The sequence below is a fragment of the Apium graveolens genome, chromosome 6 (assembly GCF_009905375.1).
Source record: "Apium graveolens cultivar Ventura chromosome 6, ASM990537v1, whole genome shotgun sequence".
NCBI classification, from domain to species: Eukaryota; Viridiplantae; Streptophyta; class Magnoliopsida; order Apiales; family Apiaceae; genus Apium; species Apium graveolens.
Genome location: NC_133652.1, coordinates 291,116,865 through 291,132,441, shown reverse-complemented (window position 1 = coordinate 291,132,441; position 15,577 = coordinate 291,116,865). Strand labels below are relative to the sequence as shown.

Genomic DNA, 15,577 nt, shown 5'->3' with positions numbered 1-15,577 from the left:
ACAGTGCCAGAGTAGAATGGCAATAAAAAAATAGAAGAGATGTTCTTGTGCAAGAGTATGAACAGTTTGATGCCAAGGCTGTTGAGCCAATTAATGACATCTATGATAGATTTCTGACATTGTTTAATGATCTATCATTGGATGGAAAAGAACATGACTAGGAAGACATAAATACTAAGTTTCTAAGAGCTCTTCCTGACAAGTGGGATACTCAAGCCTCTATAATCAGGAATCAATATGATCTTGATTTACTGACACTGGATGAAGTCTATGGTATGCTGAAACCCATGACTTGGAGATTCAACAAAGGAAGAACAGGATGGGTCAGAAGATGAAGGTTATGGCTCTAAATACTGAAACTCATAAAGGCAAGGAAAGAAGAGAGAGCTCTAGAAGAAGGCAGGTAATTAAGGAGTCAGATCTTAACACTGAATCATCAGATCCTTATATAGATACTGATGAAGATTCTGACATTGAACTAGATGATCCTCAAGTTGTACAGATGGCTTCCATGCTGGTAAAAGGTTTTAGAAGGATGAGATTTGAAAAATCACAAAGAAAAGGTGGTTTTAACAAGAAATATTTTGGTGATGGCAAAGGTGATAAGTGGATTTTATATCTACTTGGAACACTTCATTACAGGCTTAAGTTGGTATTTTGGACTCAAGTTGTTGGTATTTTTGATGTGTTTTTATGTTTTTGCATCTCAGGCATTAGTTGGAGGATGAATGAAGCTTTTATTGAATATATGATGAAAAGAGTCAAGAATCTGAAGTCAATTCCATTCCCAAATTGTATAGGATCTCAAAATCTTCGCATGGACTATTGGATCGTCGAATTCTGATAAGCGGAATTCAACTTACGAGCAAAAGAAGAAATTGGAGCAAAAATCCAGAAGCACGGCGCGCCCACGCCGGGAAGCGGGGCGGCCGCGCTGAAAGAAAAGTAGCACGGCGCGCCCGCGCTGGAATGCGGGGCGGCTGCGCCAGAAGGTCAGAATTATAGCGCACCCACACTTGGATAGCGTGCGGCCGCGCCAGATCATTTTAACATAATCCTGATTCCGGTCTAATTTTGAGAGTCTGGAAGCCAAGAACGACTAGAAGCCTATATATATCAATAAAATCACATTTTTAACAAAAAACAAGGAGGCCTGGGAGAGCAATAAGAAGACCTAGAGAGCATGAGACGGCTACAGAGAAGAAGACTTTTGTTTTCTTTGATTTAGGCGATACTTGGATGCTTATTTTCGATTTGTCTTTGAACCCTAGTACTCTTATATTCTTTATCATCATGCTTTCATTGGAACCCATGGTGACGATGATTTCGATTATGAACTAATCGTTATCATGGGATTCTAACGGATTTATTTATGGATTTTTATAGTTAATTTGTTTAATATCTTGGTGTGTGGTGATTGATTGATATCCTAGTATTGGTTGTGCTTATTCATCTTATGTGCGTAGCTAACATATAAGATAGCATTTTAATCTCTATTGAAGCGAAAGTGAATATAGAGGTTTAGAAGTTGCCATGCTAGCATAGGTTCATGTATTTGATATGCATGATTTGTAGGTAATTTTAACCATCTGACTTGACCTATGTAATCACGATAGATAACTTGTACATTCAACCGTTATATTGTCAAATTCTATAGATATATAGGGTCTCAACATAATTGGTGTCTATTCAGCTTCTATCTCTTTTTTGGATGTCCGGTAGTAGGGTATTCGTACAACGAAAGTTGGCGTTTACTAGTTTCGTGTTATCTGATTAGTTGTCATCACCATCACATGCTAAGGTTGAGAACAATGACTTTGAATGAAGTAGTAATGAAGTTAGAATCCCATGTTTGTCTCATATATGTAATTCAACCTCAATTCTCTTAGTTAATGCTATTTAGTATAATCTCTTAGTTTAATCAAAACCCAAATTGTTATTTATCTTAGCATTGAACGATAGCCATACATTGTTGCATAGGTGCATAAATTGAACTTAACCTAAACCAGTCTCTGTGGGAATGAATCTAATTTATATCTTATACTATTTGCGAACGCGTATACTTGCGTGTAATTTTAGCGCGTGTTTTCGCCCTAACAAGTTTTTGGTGCCGCTGCAGGGGACTCGGTGTTAATTTTTATTTTATGTGCTTGTCATCAGTGGTCGTTAAAGTTCACTGACTCGGATTCTTTTACTTTCACGGTTTACTTGTTGTGTTTCAGGTACTCATTACAATGGGAGATCCAGCAGCACGAACGAAAGCGTTGATGGATTTTTCTCAACCAAGAATCAATCACATTCAATCTAGCATTGTCAGGCCAGCTATCGCAGCTAATACCTTTGAGATCAAGCCTGGCATTATCCAGATGGTCCAGAACTCAGTTCAGTTTGGGGGTTCTCCAACGGAAGATCCAAATATGCACATCAGGAAGTTCATAGAGATCTGCGACACCTTCAGGTTCAATGGTGTGTCTGAGGATACGGTTAAACTGAGACTGTTCACATTCTGTCTGAGGGACAAGCCTAAGAGCTGGTTACACTCTCTACTAGCTGGTTATATCACTACTTGGGAGGATCTTGCTCAGAAGTTTCTTACTAAATTCTTCCCTATGGCGAAGACAGCTGCACTCAGGAATGCTCTCACCCAATTTGTGCAGCAATCGGGAGAATCTCTATGTGAAGCTTGGGAGCGCTACAAGGAGATGCTTAGGAAGTGTCCTCATCATGGCATGCCTGATTGGATGATCATCAATTATTTTTACAATGGTTTGGGAGCACAATCTAGACACATGCTTGATGCAGCATCAGGTGGAGCATTATGGGCAAAGAGCTATGAGGAAGCTTATGAGCTAATTGAACAGATGGTTGCTAATGAATATCAGTATCTAACCAAGAGATTGCCACAAGGCAAGGTAGCAGGAGTTCTTGAAGTGGATACAGCTACGGCTATCACTGCTCAACTAAAGGCGTTGTCTATGAAGATCGATTCTCTAGCTAACTATGGTGTTAAGCAGATAACCAGTGTTTGTGAGCTGTGTGAAGGTCCGTATACGAAGGAGCAATGCGCTATATCTAGTGACTCAGCTCAGTTTGTGAGCAACTTTCAGAGATCGCAACAGCCAGTTCCTGCCACTTATCATCCTAACAACTGGAATCATCCTATCGTCAGTTGGAGCAACAATCAGAATGCGATGCAACAGCCATTCCAGCAGTTTGGAAACAAGCAACTTAATTCTCCTGGTTTTCAGCAACAATTTGCACCAAGACAACAACTCCAACTTCAACAACAAACTTATGATGCAGATCAATCTTTGAATGAAAAATCTGAATTGGAGGTGTTGAGGCTTATGTGCAAAAACCAGGCTCTTATATGCCAAAGCCAGGCTGTTTCTATCAAGACTTTGGAGAACCAAATAGGGCAAATTGCTAACGCCTTATTGAATCAACCACCAGAAACGCTTCCTAGTGATACAGAAGCCAATCCAGGCAAGAGGGAAGTTGAAGAACAGGTGAATGCCATCACTTTGAGGTCTGGAAAGGTCGCAAGCCCCCAAATTCAGCAAGACGAAGAGCCTGAAAAATCTCAAGTTTCAGAAAATGGAGTTGTGGCTTAAAAAGTGGTGCAGAAGGATGCCGAGGTGGAATCAAGGAAGAAAATTGTGGAACACACTCCAACTGAGGGTAATACAGGGGAGAAACAGGGGTCTATCCTCCACCTCCTTTTCCTAAGAGGCTAGAGAAGCAGAAGTTGGACGAGCAATTTGCTAAGTTTCTGGAGGTGTTCAAGAAACTTCATATCAACATACCTTTCGCTGAATCTCTTGAACAGATGCCTAGCTTTGCGAGGTTTATGAAAGGTATTCTATCTCGGAAAGTGAAGCTCGATGACTTAGACACCATTTTTCTAACAGAAGAGTGCAGTGTTGTGCTGCAACAAAAACTTCCTCATAAGCTTAAAGATCCTGGAAGCTTCTAGATCCCTTGAACTATTGGAAACTTGTCTTTCGACAAGTGTTTATGTGATTTGGGAGCTAGCATCAATCTGATGCCCTTGTCTATCTTCAAGAAGCTTGGTCTACCTGATCCGAAGCTGAAATATATGTCCTTGCAGTTGGCCGATCATTCTATTACATAATCACGAGGCATTGTGGAGGATTTGTTGGTCAAGATGGACAAACTTATCTTTCCCATTGACTTTGTAATTCTTGACTTTGAGAAGGATAAGAAGATTCCCATAATCTTTGGAAGACCATTCTTGGCTACAGGCCGAACTATGATCGATGTGCAAAAAGGAGAGCTTACGATGAAGGTTCACGATCAAAAGGTCACTTTTAATGCGTTCAAGGCAATAAAGTTAGCCACAGCTAAAGAGGAGTGCTTTAAAGTAGAGCAGGTCGATACCTAAGAGAGATCCTTAATAGGGGAATCAGTTATTAAAGATGAAGAAGGAGCAGAGCAAATGCAGGTTTTAAATACACCCCCGTGGAAGAGGAAGTTGGATATGCCATTCGATTCTCTTGGGTTAGCAGAGCTGAAAATTTCTCAGGAGCGTTTTGAACCATCTATTGAAGAAGCTCTCACAGTTGAGCTCAACTGACTGCCAGATCACTTGAGTTATTCATTCTTAGGTGCACCCCATGATAAAGGGTTAGGATATATTTTTGATGATGTAGAGAGTGGCTCGACGGATCTTCCCGTGCCTATTGAGGGTTCTTCTCATGTGCAGCAGGTAGTTAATAGGATTGGTGTTGGTGATGAGCAGTACAGGCGAGTGACTAGGCGTATGGAGGCCATGCACGACATTCATTGTCGTTTTGCTGAAGATTTGACACACGTTCTCGGTACTATTTTCCGAGATACTGGTGTCGAGGTTGATTGACCACCTGATCCTCCACCCGAGGAGGGTGATCCTTCCGCTAACTAGGTATGCCCGAAATCCTTATTATTACCTTCAATGAGGACAATGAAAATTTTAAGTTTGGGGGTGATAATGTAAGGATTAGTTTGTGTGTGTCCATATAGATTCGTATAGATTCATGTTGCATGTTCAGTTGTATTTCATTCATATTTTTGCATGATTGTTCATATAGGACATTTTTGTTTATGTTTTTATGTGAGTTGGTATAGTTGCATTTGCATGCATATAACATGATCCCTTAGGTTGAGCTATTTCTGATTGATAAGTTGATGTTGATTTGAGTGTGGTGATGACGAATAGAGGGATGTTTAAGTCTTAATGAATTGATTTTCATGCCAAAAATAAAAAATTTCACAAAGTCTTATAGGATTGCTTTAGAGCTAGATCATGATCATACTTGTTTATTTGTTGAGATTTAATCACTTGGTTATATTTAGAATTTTTGCTATTCTCGTAATGACGTAAAATGCTGATTTTTAAACTGGAGAAAAACTTGGATTTCATTGTTAGTTGTTGTAAGGCTAGGCGTCAAATGGCTAGTAGCCGGCTCATATTTTTATGAGTAGTCTAGGGTTGAATGAGATGGAGCGAAACGCACTCATTCAGAAATTGTTGAAAAAAAAAGGAAAAAAAAAAGAAAAAAAGGAAAAAAAAAGAAAAAAGAAAAAAGAAAAGAAAAAAAGTATGTGTTTATTCATAATTGATCAAGAGTGAGCTCTTTAATACTCGAGTTATTAAGTTCTAGGGGACTTTGTGCCTAGGACCTGAGGCTTTTATAGTCTGGGATCCGCTAACCTAACGCTCGCTACATGGGTATTATTGTATAAGTCTTTTGGGACCTCATTCATTGCACGATTAAATAAGCATCTTTGTTATGTGTTCAATAATAGCATGAATCCTTGTATAACTCTAGTAGAAAGGAGGTGTTGTGAGTCATTATGCGTTTAACGTCTATTCTATTTATAAACTTGTGATTGATTTGATGATAAGATAAGTATGGCTATATTGATCTAGTATCGAGAGTATATCTGTTAAGCATTGCACACATGCACATTTCTGGTTTGTGAGTTGGTTTATGGGGTTTATTCGAAATCTGTTTAAAAGTCATTGCATTCTTAGAGGCATTCGCTTATTCAGTTGGTTATGGATATTCTGAGGGGATCGATTGCATTATCATTCACGTAGTTGCATTCATGCATTAGGTTTATTTTGTAGTTTTGAGTCTGTTTGTGCTTGAGGACAAGCATCGATTCAAGTTTGGGGGTGTGATAAGTGGATTTTATATCTACTTGGAACACTTCATTACAGGCTTAAGTTGGTGTTTTGGACTCAAGTTGTTGGTATTTTTGATGTGTTTTTGTGTTTTTGCATCTCAGGCATTAGTTGGAGGATGAATAAAGCTTTTATTGAATATATGACGAAAAGAGTCAAAAATCTAAAGTCAAGTCCATTCCCATATTGTAGAGGATCTCGAGAGCTTCGTATGGACTATTGGATCATCGAATTCTGATAAGCGGAACTCAACTTACAAGCAAAAGAAGAAATTGGAGCAAAAATCCAGAAGCATGGCACGCCCACGCTGGGAAGCGGGGCGGCCGCGCTGAAAGAATAGTAGCACGGCACGCCCGTGCTGGAATGTGGGGCGGCTGCGCCAGAAGGTCAGAAACAGAGCGCGCCCGCGCTGGGATAGCGTGCGGCCGCGCCTGGTCATTTTCACATAATCCTGATTCCAGTCTGATTTTGAGAGTCTTGAAGCCAAGAACGACTAGAAGCCTACCATCAGGCATACCATTATATCATTATTACTTTAAAAAGGCTCCTTATAACAAATATTATAATTTAAAAATAAAACCCTTATTTAAAATTAGGGTTCCAATTTTCAGAAAACCCCCTTTACAAATGCTTACATACTCATCAATTCGAGTTTCGAAACTCCAAATCAATATCATTTCAGTTCGAGCTTCAAACTCCCAACCAATATCGTGTTGTCAGAGATCAATAAATTTCGAGCTTACAATTCGAGTTACCCATTCGAGATGAAACAACCAAATCGAGAGAGGTTAAAGTCGAGAGAGACCAGAGGAGAGAGGTAAGGAGAGGACAGAGAAGAGATGGTTGAGAGTAGAGATAACGTTGCAGATATAACAGTTGAGACTTGAGAGAGAGAGAGAGCCAGGGAGGTGAGGGTCGAGAAGAGACCAGAGAAGAGATAAAATATATTTTACTTATTTTGTTTGTTTAATCACAAGATATTGAAAAAAGAGGGGGAACAAAAATTTAGCTGAGGCGGTATCATTTGGTAAGTAAGCGGGGAAAATTTTAACAAGTAGGGGAAAATAATTTGAAGTGCCGCGCTTTGAATTTTTTCAGTATTTAAGACATCGGTCTGTTAAGGAAGTGATGTGTTAATAATACAAAGACATCACATTAACGCGGGATGATGTTAATGAAGTTTTTAACAACAGTGGCATGAGTGACTGATGTCTAATGTGTGATGTCTATTATCTTTTTTCTTGTAGTGAAACAAGGAGTCCTAGGAAAGCAATAAGAAGACCTAGAGAGCACGAGATGGCTACGGAGAAGAAGACTTTTGTTTTCATTGATTTAGGCGATACTTGGATGATTGTTTTCGATTTGTCTTTGAACCCTAGTACTCTTATATTGTTTATCATCATGCTTTCATTGGAACACATGGTGACGATGAGTTCGATTATGAACTAGTCGTTATCGTGGGGTTCTAACGGATTTACTTATGGATTTCTATAGTTAATTTGTTTAATATATTGGTGTGAGGTGATTGATTGAATCCTAGTATTGGTTGTGCTTATTCGTCTTATGTGCGTAGCTAACATATAAGATAGCGTGTTAATCTCTATTGAAGCGAAAGTGAATATAGATGTTTAAAACTCACTACAAGAAAATAGTCCATAGACATCACTTTTTGACCGATGTCTATGCTGTTTCACAACCGATGTTGATGTCGGTGATGTCTATTCTAGACATCGGTGGATACCCGATGTCTATACTCGATTAGACATCGATTTTAGTTAAAAAATAGGTGTCTATGTGTTGATTATTTACATAAAATGCTATAAATAAATTATTTAATAACTAAATTACACCTAATTAAACATGTTAAACACATCATGAGCTATGTTTTTTGTCACAAAAACATCGATTTTAGTGAAAAATACTGATGTCTATGTGATGATTTTTTCAAAAAATGCTATAACAAAATTATTTAATAACTAAATTACACCTATTAAAACATATTAAACATATATTGAGCTATGTTTTTTGTCACGAAAACATCGATAATTTTGACAGAGGTGATGTAAAATGGCATATTAAATATATGTTTCTTTAATGAAAGGTGATGTCTAATTTAGCTTATAGACATCAGTTTTTTCTAGAATGAAGTGATTTTTATGTATCATTTAGACTTGAACATGTTAGTCTTTCACATCAGTTATTTATCTGAAACTGATGTATATTGCGTATTTTGACATCAGTTTTGTTTGGTTAAAAGTGATGTTTATAATGTCACTTGACATCAGTTTTATCTTAAACAAAGTGATTTCTATGTTTCATTTAGATTTGAACCTGGATTTCTTTGACATCAGTTTTTTACCTTAAAGTGATATACATTATCTTTTTTGACATCAGCTTTTCATAATTGAAAGTGATGTGTAAGAAATTTATAGACCAAATTGTGTAAAGTTTTACATCACTAATTTTCTAAAAAAGCGATGTACTCGTTACTAATAGACATTTGTTATAAATAAAACCGATGTCATGTACTAAATAACCAAAACTAAAACATTGGAATAACAAGCATCCATACAAATCCAACCAGTCAATCATTCATACATTTAACCATTCAATCATCCGAAAACCACCAACACCAACCCCATCATCTGCATCAATCATCCAAAAATCACCAACACCAACCCCATCATCTGCATCAATCATTCAAAAACTACAGAATCTACATTACCAAATGTACAACCCCCAGCATTTGCAAACCTATACACCAACCCCATCATTCATACACTTACATTCTTACTACACAAAACCGTCTAAATTACCAAATATATGACTACGCAAAAGAAAAGACCTTGAGTACAAGAATTAATCAGATATACTCTTGAATGAACTGCAGGGCCTCAATGCGAACTTCATCTAGTTGTTCAATGTTGTAACACGATTGAGTCTTGGCCAACCGCTACAAATTCCAAACAAACAAAATTCAGTACATGAATGAAAAGTAACCATATCGAAAAGTAACCATATCTCAGTATATAGCAAACTGGAAGCGACAAAGTCATACCTTTTTAGCAAAATTCAACTTGTCATCATCGATAATTTCTTTCATGTATCGCATTATTACATACGCACATTCAATCCCACCGGGCTGTTTGGGAGATCCCTATTTCATTAATTAAAAGACAAATCAGGCATGTTAAATAAATCATATATATTAAGCACAAATATTAGGTACTCGATCTATTGTACTTACACTAAGAAACTTTGCCTTGGCCATCTTGTTGCCCCTGCCGGTTTCAGAGTTGTAACTTTTCAAAGCCCTGCATAAAAAACATAAAATCTCATACAATGTACAGAAATGAACATGCAATTATACCAAACTATTACGTTAATAAAAATTTACCTTGATAACGGATTTTCTAGTTCTGAAAATTGTGTCGAGTGAGGTAGTGGATTTTAAATATATATTTCCCCTTCCCAGATAACGACCAAAATCCAATGCATACTATTTTCACAAAAAAAAATAAAGACAGATAGGACACATCATATAGAAGTTTGTACTGTACTATCCATGTTTTTAATTTTCAGTATTACAATAAGTACTTACTTCTGATTATGCGGAAGAAAGAATAGGCGATCCAGGTTACCCTCTCTTAACCGGTTTAAAATGTATGCTTCAAAATCAGCATTCACGTGATATGTGGATCTGGGGTCAATAAAAGCAAATGTCTCTGCCAGTTCTGGTATTTCACTAATCTCAGAATGCAAGTGCCTATCGAACGAGTGCTGATATTAAAATGCAAGTTCTGGAAAATTACAAACATTAAAAAGAAATGATCATTAAAAAGAAAAAAAGGTAACTTACGCCATGTAACTTACAACTACTGCTTGGCCCAGCATTTCAAACTCCAATAAAGACACAACATTCTCATACAACAAATAAATTGTTTTTTCATGTCCAAACACATTCAGCTCACATCGAACGTGGATACTAACCCCGGTAGTTTTCATCCAAGTTGTTGCATGTTTATACAACAGCTTAAAGCCCTTTGGCACTTTCGCACCTGGCTTTGCTTGAAAAAATTGTGCCTTCAAATCCTGCAACCCGTCATTCTTTTTTATTTTTTCAGCACTTGTTCGGTGCCTTTCTTTTTTCTGCACCCGATGATAATATAAAACCAAAATAAAATGTACATACCACTTAATTTTTAATATCTTGAAATGAACAATTTAATTTTAAAATTCAGATAATATTATACATATATATATATTATTCATCATACTGCAATATTTGTGTAGCTAATTAATTCCTTAGGCCATGCCAAAAAAGATCCTAGAGCATCGCGGACAGTATTTTTATCATCACCACGTGTCTCAGCTGGAAGCAAGGCATCTGGTTTTATGAGGCCATCAACTGAGACACATTGATGTCCAATTGGTATATCAACTCCATGTATTAAATCAGTTAAATTATCCTCATGAGGATATACCATACCAAATATAACCTTATTCTCTAGTCTCTCGACAGATAGCTCACAAGATCGTTGGGCCTATAATATTTAAATAAACAAAATTAAAAAATTAAGGTAACAATGATTTACCTTAGTAAGATAAATCACAAGGTTGCTCACAAAATTAAAATAACTTACGTGACTTCCAGGAGGTGAAGGCCTAGTTGGGCCATCTGTAAAAACACAGTCATCATCTTCATATACCAACATAACTCCTCTTACAGATGGTGGATTTGACTTCATTTCTTTATCCTTTTTCCGGATCGAAACTTGCCTTTTCAGACGGCATTGGAGAGTAAAAAGTACCTCCACTTTCGATCACTGACTTCAAGCGATCAATCTCTGCCTCGAGAGCTTGTGTCTTTTTTTCAAGCAGTTCATCCCTTTGTCGATCACGGGCTATCAACTCTGCCTTTGTGATTCGAAACTTTGGCTCTCTCGGCAAATTAAAGTATTGCTTTGGAGTGATGTACCCTCCAACAGCCCGAACCCTCCCAGAATGCTCACGACTCTCCAAAGCCGTTGTCAGAACATCTTCAGCACCAGAAAACTGAATCTCACCCTTTTTCTTTTTTTCCAACAATGCGTTCTGTTAACAAGAAAATAAATTAAAAGAAAATAAATTAACCAAAATGGAGTTAACTAGTTTTCAGTAAAAGATAAATTATAATTATTTCGGATAATTGTAATTCGTGGCCATGTAATGTGTCCTAAATTGTAAAATGTATGATTAAAGACCAATTAACTATACCTATTTAAATTACACAAGCTTGCTAAATTAAACATGAAAAAAACAATATAAAATATTGACAGGGGTCCTATTTATACTGATTCGCCTACTTTATTGATTTATGTCGTCCTAATTTTACTGATTCTCCTACTTTAATGTAATTTAACCAAAATTAAAACTTACAATTTTATCGCATACAACAGCCAAATCTTCATCGACCTCTGGACCGTTTTTCCGCTTACGAGCCTTTTGCCAAAAAATTGTTCTATCCGGTTCTTCTCCCGGATTCAACCTTCCTTTTTTATCTGTTACAAATAAAATTAAATACAGTAATACAAATAACTCCAGGGCTAAAAAATGTAGGACTCTAATTTATTATGGACTGACCTATTTTAAATTAAATACAGTTATACAATTAAATGAACTTTTCTTACCTCATCTTCTTTTAAACCGATGTAGCCCTTTCTTGACAACCGGTGATGATATTTTCTCTTAGACACTCTTTCACTTTGTGTTTCATGAATTTCCTAAAAACATGTCACAAGATTACAAAAATTACAACAGACGATGCAAAAAATTCACCAAAATCATATATTACAAAATTAAAACATACCTTCCACTTAGAATCAGTCCTCTGTCTCACAAACCTTTTCCAGGTTGCTTTACTAACATAACCATAGCCTCTTGGCGGCTTACTCAGCTTCTTCTTTTCTCCAATAAATGGAAGCACATACTTTCTCGTCAAATCAGTCTTAAACTGTCGCCATTTAGAGCCTGCTGACTTTAGGACCATGTTTTCAATTTCTGGTTTAACTTTGAAGGTAGCCTGAAAAAACACAAGTTCACAAAATCATAACAGGAAAAACTTATATTCAAGATCAACATTTGATAATAATTTTTTATAATTGATCTATTACCTGAAGATCTAACCAAAGCTTTGATTTTAATTCAGGGTCTACATTTGGCCACGTAGGAATGTCGATTGGAATCATAGTCCTGGCCAACATACCAATGTAAGACTGCAAATGGGCTCTAGTTTCCCCATTAGGAATCCACCATTCATTGGCAGTGACTTTAACTTTCTTCCCGTGAGCTTTCTTGACAATCACTTTGTACATTGCGCATACGCCTCGCTTACCCCCAGACTTCCTTGTAGCTGTATTAGTTGTAGTATTTGTTTGTTCTGAGTTAGTCGGTTGAGATTCCGATGCATGCCCTTCATTGTTTTCATCATTGTTCAGAACATCCTCCAGCCGCTTGAGGCTTCCACCGCTAAGATTCTGTGATGCAGTCTTTTCTGATTGCTTTCGCATTTGCTTTTTTGGTGCCATTCTTTCCTCTTCCTCTAATCTGAAAAATTAACTAATATTTAACATATTAGAACAACTACACAGTTCATGGTATAATGTCTAACAGATATGCAGAAATTAAACAAAATTCTCATTTAATTGTCAAGAAAAATTACAGATAGACTTCTATAACTACATTGAAAAATTACAAGAAAACAGAGATCACAAGATACATTACAAATAACAAGAAAAATTACAAATAAGGAGAATATATAGCTAGACTCCTATAACTTTTTGACCCATATACCCTCAACATTTTCTCTTCTATTACAAACACTTGCATCATCAATATTAGTAGGGTCACGTGTAGGGATATTAGAACAGAATGGGGGAGGGTTCCAGGAGGTATCTTCAGGAGCATCTTCATTATAAACATCATGATAGTCTCGAGTTGTCGCCGATAACACAACGGACCAATTAGCATCAACTGGATCCTCAATATAAAATACTTGGTTGACTTGGTCAACAGAGACATATTTGTCCTTTTTGTGACCTGGTCGATTGAAGTTGACAAGGGTGAAACCAAGATCATCGGATTTGACACCTTTGTCACTTGATGCCCATGTACATAAAAACAGAGGGGCCTTGAATGTGTGGTAGTCTAATTCCCATATTTCCCTGATCACCCCATAAAATTTTAAATCACTCTCTATAGGATTCATGTCCTTAGCACTAGAGACTTGGACTGTCCTCGCAACTAATAACACACCACTATTCTGAACTACTCTTGCATTATCTCGATCCTTTGTGTGGTATCGGACCCCTTCAACAGCATAACTTCCGTAAGTCAAAACTGAAAATGAAGGTTTCCCAGCCAACCATCTTATAGTTTCAGATACGGCTTCCGCATTCTCCCTCATTTCTGTACTGACCTACATGTAAATTATTGATGCATATAAGTGGCTATAAATTTAAAAACACGACTTATAAAAATAAAAGAGAAGGAAAAAGAATGTAAACCAACTTTTTGTTCAAACCAATCGGCAAATTGTCGATTGTGCTCTCCCAATAGCCACTGTACACTCTTCTTTTTCCCTCGATAAATCTCTTCCAAATATTTTTTATGCAACCTGAAATTAGTTACATCTGATTCGACTAAACTACACCAAATACAACTTTAACAATTATATGTATACTTTTTATGTTTTACTTACATAACATATGGTTCCACTTCTGAATTAAAACGAAGAACTGAAAGATGAGCCTCATCTCGTTCTTTTTCCGCAACTGACTTCATAGTCACACCACCGATTGGACCAGAAATTTTTTCTTCATCTTTCGGAAGACCGACTGTTCTACTACTCCCGCTATAGAACTCACTGCAAAATTCTATTGACTCTTCTTTGAGGTAACCTTCAGCTATAGAACCTTCTGGATAGAATCGGTTTCTTACATAACTCTTCAATATTTTATTGAAGCGTTCAAATGGAAACATCCATCTATAAAAAAATGGTCCACATAATCGCAGTTCCCTTACTAGGTGGACCATAAGATGTATCATAACATCAAAAAATGATGGAGGGAATATCTTCTCTAACTCACACAGGGTCAATATCACATCTACTTGTAATTTATTCAACTTCGACACATCTACAACTTTGTTGCACCGAGTTGAAGAAAAAACACAATCTTATGATACTAACCCTAACATTTTTCGGAAGCACTGAACGAATGTAAACAGGTAGTAGTTGTTGGAGAAGGATATGGCAGTCATGGGACTTTAAACCATACAACTTCATATCAATCATCGATACACAGTTTCTTATATTTGAAGCATGTCCGTATGGAAGTTTCATGCCGTACAATGATGTCAATATTGTTTGTTATTCTTTCCGGGAGAGAGTATAAGGGGCAGGAGGTAGGTATGTTGTTTTCTCACCTACTTCTGGAGCTAAATCAGGCCGTATTCCCATGTCAACCAAATCAAGACGCGAGGAAAGGCTTTCTTTACTCTTGAATTTCATGTGCAGAAGTGTCCCAATTATATTATCACACACGTTCTTTTCGACGTGCATGACATCTAAACAATGTCGAATATGGTGAAACTTCCAATACTCTAACTCAAAAAAAACTGACTATTTTTTCCATGGAGAGTCCACCTTTTTTGGCTTCCCCCCTCCCAAAACTGAACTAAAGTTGCTGTTATTTCCCCAACACTTCCTCTCCACTAAGTGGTTCAGGTGCACAACCAAATTCTTGTTTTCCATTAAAAGTTGTCCTTTGCCTCCTATACGGATGATAAAGATCTAAATACCGACGATGTCCTTGGTAGCTCATTTTTCTACTACGACTTAGATATTTAGCCATGGTCTGATCTCCACATACTGGACAGGACCTATGACCCTTATTAACGCACCCCGACAAATTTCCATATCCCAGGAAGTCATTTATTGTCCACATCAAGATTGCCTTTAGAGTGAAAAAGGATTTGGTATGGGCATCGTACACGTTTGGTTCACCTTCCTCCCACAATTTTTTTAAATCGTCGATCAGTGGCTGGATATATACGTCAATATCATTACCAGGCTCTTGTGAACCTGAAATTAATGTTGTTAACATCATAAACTTCCTCTTCATGCATAACCATGGAGGAAGATTATACGTTACTAACATAAATGGCCAGCAGCTGTACCGATTATTTAATCCATTGTTGTGTGGATTTATACCATCGGCCGCTAATCCTAAACGTATATTTCTTGCCTCGCTACCAAACTCAGGCCACCTACAATCTATATTTCTCCAAGAAGGAGAATCAGAGGGGTGACGCATCTTTCCATCTTTGGATCGATTATTTGCATGCCAA

At 37.2% G+C, this 15,577-nt stretch overlaps 1 non-coding gene across 1 annotated transcript; it reads right to left on the bottom strand.

Moving 5' to 3' along the window:
* Positions 1–2,624: 2,624 nt before the first annotated feature.
* On the bottom strand, positions 2,625–2,731 carry LOC141669953 (small nucleolar RNA R71). Its single transcript, XR_012554205.1, has one exon. It is a non-coding gene; the product is annotated as a small nucleolar RNA R71 (small nucleolar RNA).
* Positions 2,732–15,577: the final 12,846 nt, after the last annotated feature.